Below are 23,280 nucleotides of genomic sequence, written 5' to 3'. Positions count from 1 at the left end.
TTCTGTTTTTGATTGATTTCGTTGTCTCAACCCAGATGAAATTTATTCTGATTACATCTTAGATTCATGCTGAAATCATTTGATAACAGTTCGGGTAAGCGTTTGTATAGTTTCAAACTGAATGCTCGAGATCCTTGATTATTATTATTATTATTATAATTCTAATTATAATTATTATTGTTGTTTTTATCTTTTTTGTCACACACTGTTTTTGTTTAATCAAGTCAATTTTATAATCCTATATGATTAGGTTTTTAGTTATATAGGCCAGCTCAATTTTTTAATCTTTATGTGGTAGTTTGTATATTTCTTTATAGTTAATTTTTGGGACTCATATGCCAACTGCTCTACGTTTTGTAAGAGTTTAGATTAATATTCATATCATATGGTTGGCTGACTTTAGAGTAGAACTAAAGGTCTAAACAAGCCTGGCCACTCGTGAGCTCTCGTGATCGGCTTACAAAAAGCGTGAACCCAGTCGAGCTTAAACGAGCTTGAGCCTACATATAAGCTTGTGTACATCTTTTTAATATTTGTTGTTACATCTTTATATGAAATGTCTTAATGTGTTTTTTCCGTTTTGAAGGGGCCTCTAAAACTTAAACAAAGCAACTCCCAGAAGAGAAAGCTAAAGAAACTTGAGGTTTGTATAATGTTTTTTGTGTTTAATATCAGTTCAAATGTGACTAATTTTTTTTTATATCAGGAAGACAAGGAGAAATCACTTCTTTTATCTAAAAGCCTCGACACATAAGAGTATGTGATGTTTTCCTTAACATGATTTATTATGATCTTTTTTTGTTAACATTTATTTGTTTTATTAACTTTTTAGGAAATACAAAATTCAAGATGATGTGTATTCACTCATATGGTCTTCACGTAATTGGACCAGGTTGAAACAACCCGTGAGAAACGAAGAAGACAAGTGCAGTTTTCTAAAACGGGCCTCTTATTGCAACATAGTGACCGACCTTTAAAAAGGGGAAATAATACAAGTGAGTCAGCTGAAGTCAACTCTAACATAGAGGATATTTCTGTTCAACCCATGAACGAAGATATTGAAGTCACAAATGTCAAAGTAACTCCTTTAAGATCTTCTCCCGGACCACCATCTTCTCGAATAATTTACTTCTTTTGCTGGTATTCGTATTCGATTCGTATTCGTTTAAAAGTTGGATTATTTAATTCGTATTCGTATTATATCACATATTTGAAAATCGATTCTATTCATATTTGAAACTCGAATTCGAATCGAATTCGAGTTGATTCAAGTTCACTTATGTCAAAATCTTCAAAAATCATAATCATCAATGTAAAACACATAAATACAAATTTAAAGTAGCTACAATATATACCACATTAAAACAAGTTTAAAATTAAGTATTGGCAAAATTAACAAGTATCAATATGAGTTATTGGGATTAATTATTATGTTTTGGACATTTATTATTTAAGGATTGACCCAAATTAACACAAGGAGTAGTGGACGGGAAGCTTAATGTTCATCTGGTTGCGAATACACATGATGGCGTAGGCCGGTTGAAGACCGTTGATCAATATTACGTCGGTTCCAATAACTCAATACATGTATCTATTTACTGATCAGTACTTATTAATTATTATTATTTCAATTCAGTTGCTAACTTATTATTATGTGTATTGATTATACAGAGAGCGAGTGTACATAACGAGCTGGATTCGACGATTTAAGCATTGTTAGCAGATAAGAATCATAAGTAATTTCATGTTTAACAGGTTATGGTTATTGGATTATTTAAATTTACCGTGAGTTTTGACTTTTGGTTTAGATAGATGTTATAGGAATTGAGTTAGGGCACTGGTTAACTAGGACTGTTTGGTTAATGTGAAATCGGTGTAAACGACCTGAGAAGGAATTTGAGTAGTTTTACAAGCTCGAGCTAGGCTACTGAGATTTATTAATTATTTTACTTATATTTTTTATTTATCTTAATTATAAATTTTCTATATAACATTTTATATATCATTTTCATCGTAATTATATGTATATATATATATAATTATAGTTATTATATTATAAAGTTACATAGTTAATATATTAAATTAAATTTATATAAATAATAGCCACGTGGCACCCCTAAATGTTTCTAAATGTTTGGGCTCGAGTGGCTTGGCACCTCTTAATGCACCCCTAAATGTAAATGTTATGAATGCAGTTGTTTTGTAATTTATTAATTATTTTACTCATTATGAATGCAGTTGTTTCATAATTTATTAATTATTTTACTTATATTTATACTTATTGTCATTATAAATTTTTGTTACAGTTTTGTATATTACTTTTATCATAATTTCGTATATAATTAACTTGATAAAGTTATTATTAGATTATATATTTATATATTGATTAAAAGTTATATTAATAATTGGCTTGTTTAGGCTCAAGTGAAGCTCTGACTTGCTTATTAAACCCGCTTATTTTCGGCTCGAGCTCTTTTAAGATCAGTTCGATTCAAGCTTTAACCGAAATGAATTGCACCACTAAATGTGATGCTATGAATGTTGCAGGTGTTTATCCAACATTGGTGGAGGGATCAAAGTGAGGCAACCCGAGCTACAGTAAAGCGTCTTGTTAGCACGGGTCATCTTGAGATGATGTAAGCGGATATAGTTGACTCTTTTATTAAGGTTGATATATGATTGTTTATGTTCTGGTTTTGATGCATTTGTTTTTATTGGGTAGAAATGGAGATTATTATTTAATATGCATTAATAATGGCAGCGCCACATTACATTGACATGATTGATCAAACAACTAATGGGCATCGGTTTATTAAGCAACAGTTCAGTGTAACACCGAGAATTGGCTGGCAAATTGACCCTTTTGGTCATTCTGCTGTCCAGGCTTACCTATTGGGAGCAGAGGTCGGTTTTTATGTTATATAACTGCCATTATTAATGCATATTAAATAATAATCTTATTACATGATCTTTTAGGTTGGATTTGATTCTGTTTACTTTGGGAGAATTGATTACCAAGATAGGGCTAAATGAGAAGGGGGTAAACATCTTGAGGTCATCTGGCGAGGATCCAAGAGTCTCGGTTCATCTTCACATGTGTGCTTAACTTTTATTATCATTAGTGTTTGTAATTGGTTTATGCATTACTGGCTAACATGATATTATTAATCTTTACAGATCTTTGCTGGTGCTTTCTCCGAGAATTATGAACCGCCACCTGGCGGGTTCTACTTTGAAGTTAATGATGATTCTCCAATTGTTCAGGTAACCTATTGAATAAGATTTAAGGTATATGAATGTTTACGAAGACTAAACATAATTGCTTTTGTAACACTGAAGGATGACATAGACTTGTTTGACTATAATGTTGAAGAACAAGTTAATGATTTCGTGGCTGCTGCCATTGCACATGTGAGCAATATGTATATGTTTTAAACCTTTAAAGAGTTGTTTAATTTTCATATTTTATGTGCAGGCCAAGCATCAAGTTGAATAGAAGAGGAAGAAGCTAAAGCCAAATCATTAGAAGCTGAAAGAGCTGCGAAAGAAGCGTGTGACGTGGCGATTGTATAGAGTCAGAGAATTGTTGTTGAGGCTTTGGTTGCTTCACAAAGAATCTGGAAATGACCCGCGATTGCCAGCACAGTATAGGTTATTACAACTAATATTTGACTTTTTTCCTTTCTTTTTCATAATAATGGGGGTACATCATGGTAATAGGTAGAGGTGTAAATATAAGAAATTTTGTATACCTATCATGTTATAATAGTCTATACATATGTTGTAATTGTTTATTCTTATCTTGATTAGAATTTGTCATGTATTTGCTCATTTAAGTTACAAAATTAGTTTCAAAAAACCAGATACTGGTTGCGACTTGGTACCAAGCTTGGGATAATTTTTTGTTTATCAAAAGGGTTCACATAACCTTGAACAATGGTAGGTACATTGTAGCTAGCACAAATATTTATACAACAAAAATGTCACAAAAAACCATGTAAAACCAACCATGGCAATCATGTACCGGACCGTTACTGACCAAATTTTCGTCCCGTCGCAACGCGCGGGCACTCATACTAGTATATATATATGTGAATGATATGATGCTAATATCATTTCCAAGTTCATTTTACGGCTGATGCGGCTTAGTAAGATGAGATATAAGATCCAATGTAAACATCAATTCTCGTTTTTGTTCTTTATCGATTGTATTATCTGTTGAATTATAATCTTAATATGCATATTTCAAAATAGCTCTTGTTTTTAAAAGTTGCCGATATGTTTTTTATTTTTTGGATTTGGATTTGTATTAGATAAAATTTCATTTTTGGTGTTCATTAAATTCAATGTATAAAATTTCATTTTGGTGTTTGCCAAATTTTAACGTGTATTCTTTTTGGGTTTTTTGGTTGGTATTTGATAATTTTAATTCATCCTTTGAGGGTTCTGTGTTTCTAATGTGTTTTGACCAATTTTTATGCTCACAGTGTACATTGATCTCTCTCTCCAATCTTTGACGATCGGATCAGATCAGATCAGATCAGATCATTATAACATGTTGATTATTCATAGAGGTGTACTTCACTGGTATGCAAAACTGTCTATTCTTGTTAAATAGTTTTCGAGTGTTTCTAGCTCTTCTATCAAGAAAGAAAATTGTTGTTTTGGAAAATGTTTTACATATAGAATAGAACACTCTAATACATAACAAAACTGAATTTTCATTTTATCTATTGTACGTATTAACCAAATAATGGTGTCTTTTGTGGCCAGGACAACAACAGGTAAGCATTCCATGGCTGGCAAGGCGAAAGGGAAGCTAAATGGTTTAAGATGCGCTCAGGGTAAGATAAAAAAACATTTTCGTCACTAAATTGTTTAAAATGAAATGAAGAACATGTATATTCATAAAAACATAGTTTTATCATATGTGTCATCTGGTTAACCCACAAACACCTTTTTGATAATTTTTATTTTTCTGCATAAATAATCAATTTTCAATAATGATAACAAAGACAATAACATTACTATATCAGTTTGAACTTTGAACTTTTAATTTTGACTAGGACACCGTTACATTCCACGATTTGAACTCTATTATCTTGTGTATGCAGTATTCTTGGCAAAACTGCTACCAACACGTTGCTACCAGAAAGTTAGCCGTGGCCTGTGTTAATCAATCGAAAAGTGATTCTATGTCAGATCACAATTACTTTTCTTGCAACATGTTGACTGTTCATAGTGGGTTGTTTTGTACTCAAATTTGAGGTTGCAATTGTAACATGTTTTTATTGTTGTATCTTTATGTTATTTTTTTTTTATATACTCTGAAATTTTTCATTAAATAGAAACATAGATATTACACTAACATAGCAGGTAGGCGGGCAACAAGCTACGCCGCCACCCCTTTCTGAATTGCAAACCCTAACCTGCTAAAGACATACCTCTGCCCCTTTGGAGTTGACACATTGCTATGCACAACCCGTTGGACCCTGGTTAGGAAACGGATAGCTTCCGGTACCAAGGAGCCAAAGGTATCAAAAGCCAGAGGAACAAAAACATGTTGGTTCTCTCCGCAGGCTTTAGCATGTTTCTCCACCTTCTTCGTTTTAGCCCTTTTCATTGCTTGCCCAGCTGATGAGATATAAGATCCAATGTAAACATCAATTCTCGTTTTTGTTCTTTATCGATTGTATTATCTGTTGAATTATAATCTTAATATGCATATTTCAAAATAGCGCTTGTTTTTAAAAGTTGCCGATATGTTTTTTATTTTTTGGATTTGGATTTGTATTAGATAAAATTTCATTTTTGGTGTTCATTAAATTCAATGTATAAAATTTCATTTTGGTGTTTGCCAAATTTTAACGTGTATTACGGTTCAAGACAATATCTTCATATGCATCAAAACACTTATGAGTGAGATCATACACCTTTGTTTATATAGTTATATTGTATCATTGATCCCAGAGGTCCTACCTTATCAGTAATGCTGTTGGATATTTTATTCATATTAATTGATCAAGCAGATTATTTAATCCTCTTAAGTTCATGCTTGTCCTATTATTGTTTGAATAAATTTGGTGGCGGGATGTTACAAATATGAATCAAAATGTTACAATCCTTCGAGGCTGGTTAACGCACCGATTCAAAGAACAAACGTGCCATTACATTTTCTTATGATTCTGCTCTTTTAACTAAACTAAAACCTAAATGATCCAAGGTAAGTCAAAAGTCGTATAGCCTTCTACCCATAGAATACAATCTTAAAGTGACACAATAAAACAAATTGTTTAACATGACCTATTAAGTCAAAACACAAATTGATCTTAAACTAGGATTAAGGTTCCAAAGTAACCAAGGGTTCATTAGAGTTTGATTTCCACAATAATTATCCCAATGATATTTGGAAAATAGGTTTCCAACAAATTTCTTACGAAATTCGTCATAAGAAAATGACTCATTTCTAGTAGTGAAACTCGAAAGTGCGCACAAAAACAATTGATTAAGATAACAATATGATATTACGTAAGTAGTTTAACGTATATATACTAAGGTTCTGCCGGTTGTTTAACACTGTCAAGTGTAAACCATCACGGTAAGGCAACTAAACTACCATAGTCAATAATAACCGTAACGACCCGATAATTACCAAATACACTAAACTACCATAGTTATAACGAAAATATGACTAGGTTGGGTGGGTGGGTGGGTATGTGGTGTGGGTGGGTGAGGGGGGGGGGGATTTCATGTATGTATATATAGTTTTAATAGTTTAGAACTTTAGATATAATACACAGGCCTTGTATGTATGTATGTATGTATGTATTGCATCTTATACAAATAAATTTACAAATATATGTGTGTGTACGCATACAATTGTTTTTTTACGTTGTAAATAAAAATATATACACCCGTTAGAAGCGCGTTGCAAATTCTTAGTACCACCATTAAGTGTTAGCTGCCGTTTAGATATAATACATCGGTTGTTGAACCGTTTTAAATGTCAGATTTCATCTTTTACAACATAACATATATAACGGTGTTAAATAACGACACCATTCTTTTTATTTATTTTTTTGAATGAGGGACTTGCAATGGGGACCAATTAATAACCGCTAACGGCTTGTTATATGTTGTTTGGCGGTAGTTAGTGTAAACCGTAATGACAATGTAGTCAAACTATCATACCCAATAATTACCGCTAACGACCCGTAAACCTAATTTACTAATCTAGGCTACCACTAATAATTTCGAATAACATAACAATAATAGTAATATTATTTGGTTTTGATTATACATAAACCAATAATTATCATAGATTTTTTTCCCTAAAATCGTATGAATACGACCCTCATTGTGTATCTTGATTAATTGGATTGTTTCGTTGTGAATTCCTATATGAAAGTTTAGTAGTGTCTGCTTATTTAATAAATCTTATAAATGTAATGTTGAGAAGTTTTTCCAAGTTCTTATTTTTGTAAAAAAAACAAAGAACTCTAAAATAAATGATTGTTGATTGAAAATATCTTTTGGAATTTGGACTCACATAATTCATTTATTTGTCATGTTGACTCTAATGAAACCGTCCAATTAATGCTAATTAACTTTGTAATATTAAACATAAAAGATATCTAAAGATTACAAGGGCTATAATGAAAATATGATTAGAGTTTAATTCTTCATTGTTTTACTAAATATAGGATATATATGATGCTTAATCTCATTTCCAAGTTCATTTCACGGCTGCTGCCGCATATCAAGATGAGATATAATTAAGTGTCATTGTAAGCAGTTCTCGATCGATTGTTTATCTATCAATATGTTCGCACTATACATTGATCTCTCTCTGGTCCATGAAGACAGGATCGGACTGGAGCATCATAACATGTTGATTGTTCATAGCCTTTCATTATTCGATGGTTGGAGGCGCACGTCCTGGTCAGGCATGGTAAAATTATGATATGTTTCTATCTTGTTAATTAATTTTTTAGATTGTTAATATTTTGAGTATTAACCATTGTCTCATTTGGATTTTAATGTAGGGTATAACAAATGGTGATGGAATTTGAATGCAAATGTTCCCTGGGCTTGTGAAGGACCAGGAGATGGACTGATCTCAAAGTTCAAACGCGGGTGGGATTTTCCTGTATTTCTCCAGCTTCTTGATAGAACACTAGCTAGTTAGAACAACAGATCTAGTCTAAAAATGAGAAAATATGATGAATCACATCATGCATACCAAACTATATATTTATGTAGGCATGATAGTTATGGTTAATAGTGTAACATGTCGATTGTTCATAGTTTTTTTAAGCTTTAATTTGAGGTTGGTATTGTAACATGTTTCATTGTTGAACCTTTTTTTTATTTTGCCAAGTATGATTTATTTATAACTTAAAACAAAAATACTATGCGCAAAGCCGCAAACTTACAAATAATATGAGACCTAACACTTTTGACATCAACACTACAAGACCATATCATCATATCAGCAAAACACTTTAGAAAAACATTTTAGCTTGTATCAATGTATCATATCCCAAACCTCTAATAGCCTTGAAGACAGAATAATTGCTTTTGATAAATATTGATCTTTACTGGGAATATGCCTAAACTGGATAGAACCACTAACTTAAAAAATCAGCATATAGTTGAGACGGTACGCTGTGCGCTTAGTAGCACTTGCAAAATGGTAGTATGTATATGGTCAAATTGGATAAATGATCAAAGGCAAATGGTAGAAAGACATGTTAATAATCTAAACAAGCTTTCTCGTGTTTAACAACTTTGCCCGATTCAGCCTTCATATATTGGTCAACCAGATTATTTAATCCTCCCAAGTTCTTGCTTGTCCTATAGTTTGAATAAATTTGATGGCTGGATGTTACATTGTTTCAAAATAATTGAATTTCCAAGCATATATAATTGGTTTTGGATTTTCAAATGTGTTAATTGGTGCAATTTTCGGGTGCAAACTATATACTATTGAGTTCATAGTAGCGTATGTTTTGTGTGTGGATCTGGTATATGCAGAACAAAACTGAAAATTCTATATGAATATTGTTAGACTAGGTATTAGCTCCCCGTGTTACGGGGATTTATTTAGGGTTTTGTTTTTAACCATTTTGTTATTTTATTTTTTGTAGTGACTTATTTTATTTCGTTTTGATTTAGTACACTTAATTTGTAATGTTCATTATATTCTAATGTTTGAGCTATTACAATTGTGGCGCGTATTTTTTTAGATTTTTAGCAAACAAACATAAACGAACACGAACAACTCGTTCAACAAGTTTAAGCACGCTTCATCACTTAATTAGCTTGTTTATCAGCAGTTCGGAGCGTGTCATCGTGTTAAACAACAGATTTTTAGAACGTTTCAGCAGCTTCGGCACATTAAAAAACTCGTTTATCAGTGTTTATCAGTAGTTCAGTACGTTTCAGTGCGTTAAACAGCTCGTTTCAGCAATAAAGCAGGAGATTTCAGCACGTTTCAGCGCGTTAACACTTAAACAGCGCGTTTAAGTATGTTTAGCAGCAGATTCAGTTTGTTTTAGCAAATTCAGCACGTTTTGGCTTATTAAATAGTAAAAAATTAGCAACAACAGCTTGTAAAAATAGTGAACAACAGATAGTCAGTACGTTTTGGCCCATTTGTCAACAAATCAAGTCAAACAGCCACTCTCTAAACTTCCTAATTCCCCGATCCGGAAACACACCCACCGTAATGGTAAAGTAGTTAAAGTACCGTAACCAATAATAACCACTAAAGGCGCGTAAACCTAATTTACTAATCTAAGCTACTACTAATAATGTCGAATAACATAACAATAATAGTAATTTTATTCGATTTAGATTATACATAAACAAATAATCATCATTGATTTTTATCCAACATCTACTTATTTAATAAATCTTACAACTGTAATATTGAGAAATTTTTCCAAGTACTAAATTTTGAAAAAAAAAACTCTAATATACATGATCATCAATTGAAAATATCTTTTGGAATCACATTTTTGTCATGTTGACTCTAATGAAACCACCCAATTAATGCTAATTAATTTTGTAACATTAAATGTAAAGATATCAAAATATAACATTGTTATAATGAAAATATTATTAGGGTTTAATTCTGCCTATATATGATGCTTAACTTAATATCATTTCACGAATCACGACCACTTTCACTGGCAAGATGAGATATATAAGTGTCAATGTAAACACCAATTCTCATTTTTGTTCTTCAATTCTTTATCGATTGCATTAGCTATCAATCCTTTTACAGTAAACATTGATCTATCTCCAGTCCATAACATGTTGACTGTTCATAGCATTTCAAACTATCCACCCGTGTTTAGCGATGCATTTGCCGGTCAGGTATATGGTGAAATTATGATATGTTTCTAACTTTCTATTTATCTAAGTTTTTGGATTCTGAATGTTTAGAGTGTTAACATTAGTTTTAACACAAATCCTGTAAACTGTTGTTAGTACTGCAATAACCTTTGTATCATCTGGTATTTTTTGTAGCGTACGAGTAAGTGTGGTGGTGCCGGTAAATGCAAATATTCCCTGCGCTTGTGAACCACAGAGAAGACCCGATGGGTATTATTTTGAGCCGAACATCAAAAAGAGGTGTTCAAGATGTCATCTAAACAAAGATAGATCAAGTCCACCAAGTACGGGTTGTTTGCTTATTACCTGAAAGTTCAATCTTTAGCTTCCGGGTCTTATGCGATAATGATCTCTCTAAGAAGCGGATTTTGATGGCGGAACATTCTATCCTAGATTTAATGTGGGGACATAATTGGGAATTTAGAGCCACTTGCCTGATTGGGAGACGGACTGATATCAAAGTTCAAATTGGGAGTAGACTTCCATGTATTTCTCCAGCTTCTTGATCACCTGATTCGATCTTCATAATCATTCAACACGAGAAAATGTGATGAATCCATCATCTGGCAATCGGCTGACTCTATCATTGCCATTCAACATTTCTTTAGAGACAATGCGCATAACCTTAATGGAATTCATTGTTCCCAAAAGAAATGTAGCAGTTTTAACTGTTACATGTTGATTGTTCATAGTGTCTTTTTTTTATTGTAACATGTTTCCTTGGTGTACCTTTTGTTATTTTTACAAGTATGATGTATGAATATTTTTTATAAATCTAAATTAGATAAAACAATTTGTGTGTTGTAATACAAGAATTATTCTATTTATTCTGTTCAACATCTCCAAATTATATCCACCGCATAGACCCAGGGATTTCCTGCAATATTAACACATTCAAGAATAAATCGTTTATCTTGAACAAAATTACATTGATATCTAACACAGAGTACACAACTTCATTCAGGAGCCAGGGCATATAAGAAGGCGTGACATGAATCTAAGTTTTGTCTGCCACTCAGTTGTAAAAGTGTTATGTTCAAGAGATTATGAAATTATCGAGCATGAAGGATGGTGATGGGCTCGTCGCAAATGGAGCCAACACCGCCATTGGCGGATGCTGATGTTGTGCCTGGACTATTATTCAAATTTCTAAAGATGAATGCTGGTTGATTAGGAGAAGGTAGCATTGCTTCATGATACTCAACATAGAAGCTACATCAGTCATTGTCGGACGATCACTAGCGAATTCTTGAACACATAAGATCCCAACATGGATACATAAAAGAACTTCACGAACATCAAATGAATCTCCTAAACATGAGTCCACTGCTGTCAAGACTTTATCTTGTTTCCACTAGTCCCAAACCTAATAGCGATGTTGATTATGTTAAAGTTTGTTAGGTCGATTAAATAATCAATAAAAAACACATAACATCATTTAGTTACTTACATGCCCGATCAAATTAACAGAGTTCTCTTGATAGTAGCTGTTATTTTTCCTGCCACTGATTATCTCTAGAACAAGAATTCCAAAGCTAAAAACATCTGATTTGACTGAAAAACGGCCTTCCATTGCGTACTCCGGAGACATATAGCCACTACAATTATATCATGACGTCGTTCAAATGAAACAAATTTAAATCGAGCTATGTTATAGTCTAAGATTGATACATACTATGTTCCAACAACTCTACGTGTTCTTACTTCATCTTCATCACCTCCAAAGATTTTTGCCATTCCGAAATTAGAAATCTTAGGGTTTAAATTAGTATCTAACAAAATATTGCTTGCTTTTAGATCCCTGTGGATGATCTTGAACCTAGAATCGTGATGAAGATATAGCAGTCCACGAACAATTCCTTGAATGATTTGGAACCGTTTCTTCCAATCTAAAAGATATGCATTTTCTGGATCTAGGACACCATTCAATTTAGTAATTTAGAATATTAACTCTAGAAAATTATGTAGCTAGATTTAAGAACTTAAATATGTATAAATATGAAGAGGTAGGTCCCAGCAGAGCCCAGTTGGACCCGCAAGACTCACCTTAAACAGGGACGTCTGCGCAAAGACCAACTGGTTCCGCAGAACCAACCATGCTCGGAGACATGACGTCCTTACGCGCAGTATGCAAGCTGGTCCCGCAGGAAATGCCTCCCAATGGTGAAGGACTCCGCCTGTCCCCGCAGCCTCGGATACAAGCCATTAGGGACTGGCCACCCGCGCAGCATGGCTACACGCACAAGGCACTTAACTCTCCCCAGTGTCACCTGAAGGAATGAGCAAAGGCGGGAGGGGGAAAACTCCCGCCTAAATGAGCCAGTCCGTATGATGGAGGATCTTTTGTGTGATACCTGACGAGGTACAGACAAAAGATCTGACCAAGAATGCGACAGCTCACTGACAGCAGCATGGCAGACAGCACGCCACAGCACTGTGACCAATAGCCGCCGCCTACCCACCAACTCCTGCCATACCACGTGCCTAGCCTGTAGTTGGCAGAAGAGGAAGAGTGCACGACACGCCTGCTCTATGTCAGCCGCTACCTATCCACCACTCACAGGCAGGGCACGTGCATAGGTTACAGTTGGTAGCGTGTTGGGCCGGCTAAACCCCTTGGAAACCTACCTTCGGCTATAAATACCCCAATGGTATGATCATCTTACAACATCTTATCTTATCATATATACCTGATATCTGCTCTAGCAATCTCTTAATATACTTTTATATTTAAAGAGCAATCTAGTCTGATTCTCACGCCGGAGGGTGGTCACAAGGAGGAACCCCCCCCCCTTCTCAGTGACGAGCTCACGGTGTCTGTTTTGCAGGTTATCAGAAGAACCATCTTCCAAGGGTCTAACCCCTCGTGGGAAACAGCTCTCCAACCCCCAGGTTACCAGTAATCTGCCCGGGGTCTGGTTAGTGTTTCTTCATTGGCGCCATCCGTGCATAAAGCTAGAACTACATTTTTCTCCAGTTTTTTCAAACTTCAAAGATGGTTAGAGAAATTCCGGTAACCACAACTCCAGCTACTGGGGAGAACACCGGCAACACAGTTTTTACAAACACTACCCCGGCTACCAAAGTCGGGCCAAGTGAAGCAAATTTTACGAACACTACCCCAGTTACTCAAGCTGGGGCAAGTGCAGTAAAAGATCGTCTACTGAGGTCCACTGATACCCAGTTTGAGAAACGAAGGCTCCCCCACCAAACTCTTGATGAAGTTAAGGCATGGGCGGAAACACGGCAAAAGGAATTCCAGGCTGAGTTGGACGAACGCTTGCGTTCCGTGCAACAGGCCGACGAGTTCGAATGCTTTGACTCGGAGGAATCCGACTCCGACGTAAACCCTCGCCACAGGGCGAAAGGGAAGCGTAAGGAAACGGAACCCCAACCGAAAAGGCAGTTTGGACAAGCCTTCAAACCAAAAAATACAGGTGGAAGTTCACGAGACTTCTCCAAAACGTTCAGACCGAACGTTGCAAATGCGGGAACGTCCAAATTTGCAAGGGACATTGCGGAAGCAATTGCCCCAAAAAGTGCCAAACAAATGCCCAACATAGGCACTTATGATGGTATATCTGACCCAGACGACCATTTGAACAGGTTCATAGCAGGGGCAACCGTCAGCAACTGGACGGAACCCACGTGGTGTTACATGTTTCAAATGACGCTGGTGGGGGCTGCTAGGGTTTGGTTTGATCGTTTACCGGTTAACCACATTTACGACTGGGCAGACTTCCAGCAGAAGTTTAGCCAACACTTCAGCCAGCAGCGAAAGTATACCGAGGAGCAATGGACAATCCTCAAATGCATACGGGAAGAAGATGAATCTCTGCCAAACTTCATCACTCGCTTCAACTCAAAGAAGTTAAGTTTGGGCAATATCAGCGAGGATCTTGTTCGCGCAGCCTTCATCCAGGGCGCGCAGGACCCAGAGCTTATCCGCACCCTAACGGGTAAAGATGGAATGCCATCCACATGGGATGGCATCATGACAGCAGCCAAACGCTATGCGGAAACGGAGAAGCAACTGGGTAGAGACCTTCCGCAGAGCACAAACCTTTACACCCAGAGGACGAGAGAGGACAACGTCCTCACCGCCCGATTGAACAAAAAACGGAAGCAAGGCATTTGGCAGTCAAGGGTAAACTTTGACACCTCATCCGGCTTACAGCACCGATTGGGTGAAAGGGATAATGTAAAGCTGCACCGGAACTCCAGATGGACGCCACTTACCAAAAGCGTCACTGACATATTTGCTACTGAAGAGCTCCCATGGCCAAAGCCTCCAGTAATCCGACATCGTCACGATGCTGATCGGAGCAAGTACTGTGACTATCACAGAACAAAAGGCCACAACACTGAAGAATGCATAGACGTAAAAGACATGGTCGAAACATTCGTCAGAGATGGGACGCTCGCGCACCTCGTGGCGAAATAAAAGCTAAGCAGGCAGGTGCGTGTGGAACCATGCTGGGGTAAACACGAATAAAAAATCAGCTTCAATATGGAGACTACATGCTGCGTAAAGAACGAGATCCCGAAACAGGTGCGTGTCGGCTCGATGGCACTCCTGTCCCAACATGGAAGGGAGTTCAATTACACAGTTTGCATGTAATCAATTCCAATTTGTACAGAAAAGGCCAAGAGCCACTTCTAATGGAAATGATTCTCTTTCAAACGTCGAAGCTGATGATTTACATTTATACTTTTGTACACACTAATATGCCGGTTTTCACCGCATAATTACAAAAAACGTCATTGCATGGGAAGGCGGTCCTACCCGCACGAACCCAAAAAGCATGATAAACCTTCACGCAGGTCAGTTGAAGGGGAAAAAAGTTACCATATGAAAGTGCTGGTCTATCCGCATGAATCATTCGAGGGAACTGCACCAACCTATCAACAACCGCGCGTGGGACGGTTCAAAATTCTTAAGAGGAAAAGGTAAACCTATACGCAGGTCAGATATGGGTAAAGTTATGCCATCCTACTAAGTGCAAGTGACGGGTCTACCCGCACAATCACGAAAGAGGAAGCAAAACTTCACACCTATTATCAGCCACGTTCAAAGGTTAACTTATCCTCAACAGGTAAACCTACACGCAGGTCAGATATGGGTAAAGTTATGCCATCCTACTAAGTGCAAGTGACGGGTCTACCCGCACAATCACGAAAGAGGAAGCAAAACTTTAACCCATCAACCACGTTCACAGGTTAACTTATTCTAAACACTTGGAAAATTGCTATTTTAAACTAAGTATGCAAGTCATAAGTTTATAAAGCAAAGAATCCAATGAAAGGAATAACAATCGTATATTTCAATGATATATTACAACAGTGGCCGGGTAACTACCCGCCTAAAAGAAATCTATACAAAGCTAAGTCTATCCTAGCAGTGGGAAGGGATCTTCAGGATCAGGCTTCAGGGCCACCTCCGCTTGGACCAGCACCGTCAGAGCGCGGCTGCCCAAGGAAAGCCTTAAGGATGTTTAGCCCATCATCAGCAGCAGCAGCTTCATTCACCTTCTCCACCACTGGATGCGGGAAGGCAGCGTACTGGTTCACAGCTTGGTCATAAGCAGCTTCAGTATTAACATTGAATAAAGGGAAGTTGGAGGGCGGAAAGCCTCTCTCAGCAAACCCTAGACCAAGCAGGAAGCCAGTCTTCTCCCCATCCTCATGAGAAGCGTTGAGGGCTGCGCTCATCGCATCGTCATAAGAGGTCTCTGAAAGGACCCGACGCACAACCTACAAAAGAATACAAGTTAGAACATTTTCTAATTACGAGCGGAAAGCGTAAAGAAAAAGATAAAGATACCTGAGGCAACGCTTCTCGAAGCAGCCATTGGAGGGTAGCTTGACTTTCTTTGTAAGCACGTTCGGCTCCGCTTTTATCAAGGTTGGCAAGTTGAACTTCCTTGGCGGCAGCCTCTTCGACGCTTTTGAGTTTCCTTTCAGTGCGGTCAAGCACCCCCCTCTGGTCAAGGATCTCCTGCAGCTTCTTGGCATCTTCCATTGCCAAGGCGTCATGAGCATGCTGAAGAGCCTTTAATTTGCATTTAAGCTGCTCATTCTCTTCGCGAAGCGGCTCAGCAACAGCTTCAGCCTTGGCAGCCCTCTCAGTTGAGTTTCGCGCAGTCTCCTTAGCCAGCCGAAGCTGTTCATTCACAGCTTGGGCAGCCTTGGAGCGGGCCTCGAGTCGCGCCTGGACTTCAACCTCGAGGGCCTTGAATGCTCTCTCCTTCTCGGCGGCGGCAGCGGCCAACTGCCGGTTCTCCTCCCGCAGAGCCCGCGTCTCAGATATTTCTTTGGCGCGAGCTGCTTTTAACTTGTCGTTTTCACGACAAAGCAGCTCGACGCGGGGCTGCATCCGGGCTTGGAGAACCCGAAGCTCATTGGTTAGCCTACCCTCCTGGTAGCTAGCCATGGCTTCCCCCAACGCACCATGAGGAGCAGCGTGGCGAGCCCAATCCACGCACTCCACAGGGGTGCGAAGGGTTGTTCCTCGGCGTATGTTCCATCTTGGAACATACACTTCATTGGAATCCGACACTGCAAAAGAAACAAAGGCAGTTAGGAAAAGATGACAAAAATATACAAAGGAAAAAGAACCCTACGTACCTGTAGGGTCAATAACAGGCCGATAGCCGCCAAACCCATCACCTGAACCTAAAGGAAATCCATCCAACAGGTCAGGCAGACGGGAAGGTGGCATTGATCGGCGGGAAGCCCGGCGCGTACCTGATGGTCCGGCCGTCGGTGCCGGTGGCGCAGGTATAGTGGCAGCCGCTGTGGTAGCCATTGTTGGCGTCGCCTCCTCAGCAACAGTAACCGCCGGCTCCGTGAAAGATGCTGTAAAAATTGCACTCACGGCCGGCAGAGACACCTTCTCAGCTGGAACAGCCTCAGGAAGGCTGGAACCAACGGAAGCAGGCGCAGACGCCTGGGTCGACGCCTCGGGAAGGCTGACCGAGCCTTCCCTCATTGGCGGGGGAATACTTGCTCCAACTCCACCCTGGAATGCGTCAACATCCACACCTGCACAAGCAAAAGTGTTAGAAAAATTTATTTGAAACAACAAATCTAGACAAGAATTATGGGGGTACTTACGGGGTTTCTTGAGCTTGAACGTACGGACGAGCGGGGGCGAACCCGATGGAGCCGGCCTCTTGACACCGGTAACCGTCGTCGTCGCTGCCTCCCCGGAGGTAACAGCTACAGCCTCCGGAGCGGTGGTCTCCTCACCACCGGGCTTCCCCGCCACCTCTGCACTATCTGACTCCGAGTCAGATAGGACTACCGGGTCGGCCGTAGAGGCCACCTTCTCCTTGCCTTTCCCGACGGCAGCCTTTTTCTTCCGCACCAGTGGAGGACCTTCTGCGGATTCCTCAGAAGAAGAAATGTCAACTCCAGCAGCAGGCACAGCATTGAGAGGTTCAGGGTAGAAGATAGGCTTACCTGGCCGTCGGTGGCTCAGGATCTCTTGGCCTGGCGGGTAAACCTCCACGAACCGACCCGCGGTCTGCTCTAAGATGGGCAACTCGTTCTCGTCCAGAGCACGAGTACCCATCCGCGCGGGACCATCTTCCTCCCGCGGGTTCAGGAGCGACTGAAGATCGTTCCCCTCTGAAATCAACAAGAAAGTTAGAAAAAATCGAAGTCAGCAAAATGAAACAAGACGTACCATAAGGGACAGAGTTCGAACCATATTCAAGGACGATCGGAACCTTATCCGCATTCGCCGCCTTCCACACCCGGCTCATCCCCAGCATCACCATCGCCGACTCCGGAAAACGGAAAACCGGGGACTGGACCCGGGATATCTTCGAGAACCATTCCGCCTCCTCGTAGTTGAGGGCGGGAAGGTTCGGAAGCGCCTGGCCATTCTTGAACTTCATGGCGATGGGGATGGCGCGAGCGGATATGAAGAAGAACTCTCTTCTCCATGAGCGAAGACTCCGCTCGGTGGTACAAATCTTTAAACCCTTGATACGGGTTGTAAGAGTGTACCACCCCTGGATGCACCTCCAAGTGTAGAAGGTCATCAGACGGTCAACGAGGGGCTCAAGGCCCAGTATCCGGCACACCCACTCAAAGTGCCGGACCTTGGCAATGGCCATGGGGTGCACCTCTGTCAGGTGCACACCGTGCCTCTCCAGGACACGGTACACAAACTTTGTCAACGGAAACCTAAGGTTTCCGTAGACAAAGAATGCAGCATAAACCCCGATCTTGCCACTAGGGGCATCGTACACAGTATGGTGGGGTTCAGGAAACTCAGGCTCGAGAGACTCGAGCATGAACTTCCTGACGATATATTGGTACAGATCGACAGGAAGAGAGCACTGGCATTCGCCAGCAGTCTTCTGGTCATCAGCATCATGAGAAGACATGGTGGAAGAAAGATGAAAAGAGATTTCAGGGTAATGCTTTACTGAACAGAAAAATTCGCCGGAAATTACTTGAGAAGAAGAGATGAAAGTGAAAAGTGTGAATTGCAAATAACCCTCTCCCCCTTTATATAGTAATCGCAATTAATGCGATGAATTTAATACGGAAGAGAGAGAAATCAAAGGTGCAATGAAACTATGACGCGTGGCAAAAGCAAGCTGGCAACATCTGTCACAAGGACGTATGCCAGAGATTTCGCGGCTACGCGCCCGAAATCCCGTGCCCACGCGCCTGAAAAAGCAACTGGAATGACCACATAATGTCATGTCGCCATAACTTCTGGCACGTCCTGACACCGTCAGAAGAAACCGTCACACGACGTTTGAGGTATTGGGTTGTTCTTATCCACCTACCAACTCTTCAAATTTCAAGTTTAAAATTTGAAGACAAGATTCAAAAAAAAAAAAAAAAAAAAAAAAAAAAAAAAAAAAAAAAAAAAAGCGGGAAAATACCCCTTACCTTGGCAAACAAGTAACCGTAAGACGGATGCGGGTACAGTGTGAAGGCAAAACATTTCACATACCTAGCACCCGCAGGGAATTGAAGCCAAGTAAAACCTTGGCAAACAAGTAACCGTAAGACGGATGCGGGTACAGTGTAAAGGCAAAACCCTTCACATACCTAGCACCCGCAGGGAATTGAAGCCAAGTAAACTTTGGTGAACAAGTAACCGTAAGACGGATGCGGGTACAGTGTAAAGGCAAAACCCTTCACATACCTAGCACCCGCAGGGAATTGAAGCCAAGTAAACTTTGGTGAACAAGTAACCGTAAGACGGATGCGGGTACAGTGTAAAGGCAAAACCCTTCACATACCTAGCACCCGCAGGGAATTGAAGCCAAATATTCCTCGGCAACCAAGTAACTATAAGACGGGTGCGGGTACAGTGTAAAGGCAAAACCCTTCACATACCTAGCACCCGCAGGGAATTGACGCCAGGAATACCTTGGAAGTAAAGTAACCGTAAGACGAGCGCTGGTACAGTGTTAAGGCAAAACCCTTCACATACCTAGCGCTCCGCTGGGAATTGAAACCAAGAAGGATCTTCTGGGCAATGCTTGCGGAAACGGAAATAACATCCCCGCATAGCGGGAACGTCGAGAACTACGTTGTTTGAAGCTCTAGGATGGAATTGGTGGTTTTAACATAATTGATCACTATGTTCAAAACCACCAAAACCTCATGGAGAATCTAAACAAGTAGGACTCAACGCTCCCGACTTGCGAGGAGGTTATAGACCTACCCGCATCATACCCAAAGACCAAGCAGGAAACTCGGGCATTTCTGCAAGTGACAAGGACTTCCGCGGGAAGAATCCCCATGGAAAACCTTACAAAAACCCTTTTCAAAACCCTCTGCTTAAGTCCAAAAGTTCACCTCACTTTATTAAACATGCATGAGACGAACATTGGACTGGGGGGACTTGAAGAGGTAGGTCCCAGCAGAGCCCAGTTGGACCCGCAAGACTCACCTTAAACAGGGACGTCTGCGCAAAGACCAACTGGTTCCGCAGAACCAACCATGCTCGGAGACATGACGTCCTTACGCGCAGTATGCAAGCTGGTCCCGCAGGAAATGCCTCCCAATGGTGAAGGACTCCGCCTGTCCCCGCAGCCTCGGATACAAGCCATTAGGGACTGGCCACCCGCGCAGCATGGCTACACGCACAAGGCACTTAACTCTCCCCAGTGTCACCTGAAGGAATGAGCAAAGGCGGGAGGGGGAAAACTCCCGCCTAAATGAGCCAGTCCGTATGATGGAGGATCTTTTGTGTGATACCTGACGAGGTACAGACAAAAGATCTGACCAAGAATGCGACAGCTCACTGACAGCAGCATGGCAGACAGCACGCCACAGCACTGTGACCAATAGCCGCCGCCTACCCACCAACTCCTACCATACCACGTGCCTAGCCTGTAGTTGGCAGAAGAGGAAGAGTGCACGACACGCCTGCTCTGTGTCAGCCGCTACCTATCCACCACTCACAGGCAGGGCACGTGCATAGGTTACAGTTGGTAGCGTGTTGGGCCGGCTAAACCCCTTGGAAACCTACCTTCGGCTATAAATACCCCAATGGTATGATCATCTTACAACATCTTATCTTATCATATATACCTGATATCTGCTCTAGCAATCTCTTAATATACTTTTATATTTAAAGAGCAATCTAGTCTGATTCTCACGCCGGAGGGTGGTCACAAGGAGGAACCCCCCCCTTCTCAGTGACGAGCTCACGGTGTCTGTTTTGCAGGTTATCAGAAGAACCATCTTCCAAGGGTCTAACCCCTCGTGGGAAACAGCTCTCCAACCCCCAGGTTACCAGTAATCTGCCCGGGGTCTGGTTAGTGTTTCTTCAAAATAGAAAAACTTACTGAAGATGAAAAAATCCAAGCCTTTGTTTGGTAAGTATTCATAAACTAACATCTTTTCTTCTCTGTGGAAACAGTATCCCAAAAGCCGAACTAGATTCTTGTGTTGAAGTTTCGCTATTAAAGTGACTTCATTCTTAAATTCTTGCATCCCTTGACCTGAACTTTGCGATAGTCTTTTGACAGCAATTTCTTGTCCATTTTGTAGGTTACCCTGAGAAATTCATTCTTTATTAGTTAGCGGCATTATATTAAATTGCAAAGGCCGAGAGCGTTACCAACATTGAAACTACCTTATAAATAGAACCGAAGCCACCTTCTCCGAGCTTTTTTGAAGGACAAAAGTTATCAGTTGCTGCCGTTATTGTGCTCAAATCAAACACATCCAAATCAGCATTTTTATCAATATCCTTCTCTGTTAAAGAACCGTCCAAGGATTTCAAGTTATCCCTGAAACTGAACCCACCTCTGCTTCCATTCGGATTGGCTGTATTAAACATTTATTTAAGCAGTAAGGAAACTACTTTACTAATGCATTTATGTTGGTTTCACTCTTTTTCTAGCTAGGAGCATAACTCCAAACTCTTAACCATGAAACTCAACTGACCCGATCAACAACAACACGATAAAAAATGTTAAGCTAAACCAAAATATATGCGTGTCTTCATTTTGCGCATTCTTTAATGGTTTTCTTTATTTTTTTACCCTATCTTGATTAATATAAACAATGTTAAATATGTTCTTAGCCTTAGGGTGCAGTGATGTATATGTCTAGGCATGATGAACTCTTGTTTAGCCAAAGATAAGTCAGTAAATGTTAAATGATGTTAGACATACCTTTTTTCCTCCTTATGTAACAATAAATGAAGGTACCCAAGAGAAACCCTCCTGCGATAAGTGGCATCCCGATAACCAAAAAACGGTTTTTATGCGAACTCTTCAGCCTGCGTATTTCACTGAAATACAAATAAACAAAAGATTATGCCAACTAATGTGAGGTGAATTTTAGCTCCATATAGTATCAGTTTCTGAGCATCAAAACTACGTAATTTTGATTAAAAAGTTTCCATAAAAAAAACTGATTTTATTAAAAGTTTCAGTAGAACCAGATTGTCTCCACCAATTCAACTTGTTTTGTATCTCTTGATACTTATTAGTAAAACTCTTAATTTACTTATTCAACTATTTTAATACTTCAAAAGAAAAAATACAGTTACTTTAAATATTCTATAATCGGAGGTTTACAGACATGAAACATTTTTGTTGGAAAATTAAATCTATTGCTCTAGTAGTTATGTTTGGGTTCATGACAGGTCCAGAAATTTGTGCTCGAAAGATAATGTTTTCTTTTTCGAAACTTGTTTTTTAGAGAGCAAGTAGTTCTAAATTCTAAATGAATTGGGGTTAAGATTTAAAATAAGCAATTGTGATTGAAGATTGAGGACGATGATATGTTTGCATTTAAGAAATTGATGCAACCAATCATGAATTTGGAATTAGGGATTTAGCCAACACAAGATTAAAATAAAAATCAGTTTAAAACTACGTATACGTAGTTTTGATGGTTTCGCACGTAAGGTTAGGTGCTTAACAGCCCCATATTCACTTTCCCCTAATAATAATATTATTAATAACTTTTTAGAAATAATAATGGTAACAAAAACTATTATAAACAAATCCGGGAACATATTAGAGCGAAAAGTGGTTGGTAGGATTAGACTTAGTTAGAGCATCAACGGATTCGTTGACCTCAGGCTTGTTGATGTGAAAGAGATCAAGGGATGAGGAGAGATATGGTGTAGGTCCTTACCCAAGGATCGTCCATAGACCGTAGAGAAGAAGGTGATCGAACTCATTGTAAGAGAGAAAGAGGGCGGTCCAAAAGGGCTTGTCATGTGTCGGAGATTTTTTTTTTCAAAAAATAACAATTAAAAAAATTGATGTGACGGTTTGTGAAAGGAGGTTACCATTCCGGGTGAATATAATATAAGATTTTCACTAATAGAAATGGAACATGTGTCATCAATAATCTCGTTATCAACTACTTATAATA

The 23,280-nt window shown here is 39.3% G+C and overlaps 2 long non-coding RNA genes and 1 pseudogene across 2 annotated transcripts; 2 read left to right on the top strand and 1 right to left on the bottom strand.

Annotated features, from left to right (window-relative positions):
- Positions 1-222: 222 nt before the first annotated feature.
- LOC143552165 (uncharacterized) lies at positions 223-2,630 on the top strand. Its single transcript, XR_013138599.1, has 3 exons — positions 223-643; positions 707-756; positions 2,548-2,630. It is a non-coding gene; the product is annotated as an uncharacterized LOC143552165 (long non-coding RNA).
- Positions 2,631-2,763: 133 nt separating this feature from the next.
- Positions 2,764-3,874, top strand: LOC143552164 (uncharacterized). Its single transcript, XR_013138598.1, has 5 exons — positions 2,764-2,904; positions 2,977-3,096; positions 3,178-3,264; positions 3,340-3,411; positions 3,476-3,874. It is a non-coding gene; the product is annotated as an uncharacterized LOC143552164 (long non-coding RNA).
- Positions 3,875-11,421: 7,547 nt separating this feature from the next.
- Positions 11,422-23,280, bottom strand: part of LOC143552162 (G-type lectin S-receptor-like serine/threonine-protein kinase RKS1) — a 20,939-nt pseudogene continuing 9,080 nt past the window's right edge.

Source organism: Bidens hawaiensis, unplaced genomic scaffold, assembly GCF_021521415.1.
Source record: "Bidens hawaiensis isolate Kalapana, Puna unplaced genomic scaffold, B.hawaiensis_p1.1 tig00016783_1, whole genome shotgun sequence".
Taxonomy (NCBI): domain Eukaryota; kingdom Viridiplantae; phylum Streptophyta; class Magnoliopsida; order Asterales; family Asteraceae; genus Bidens; species Bidens hawaiensis.
This window is presented reverse-complemented; position numbering and strand designations above follow the sequence as displayed.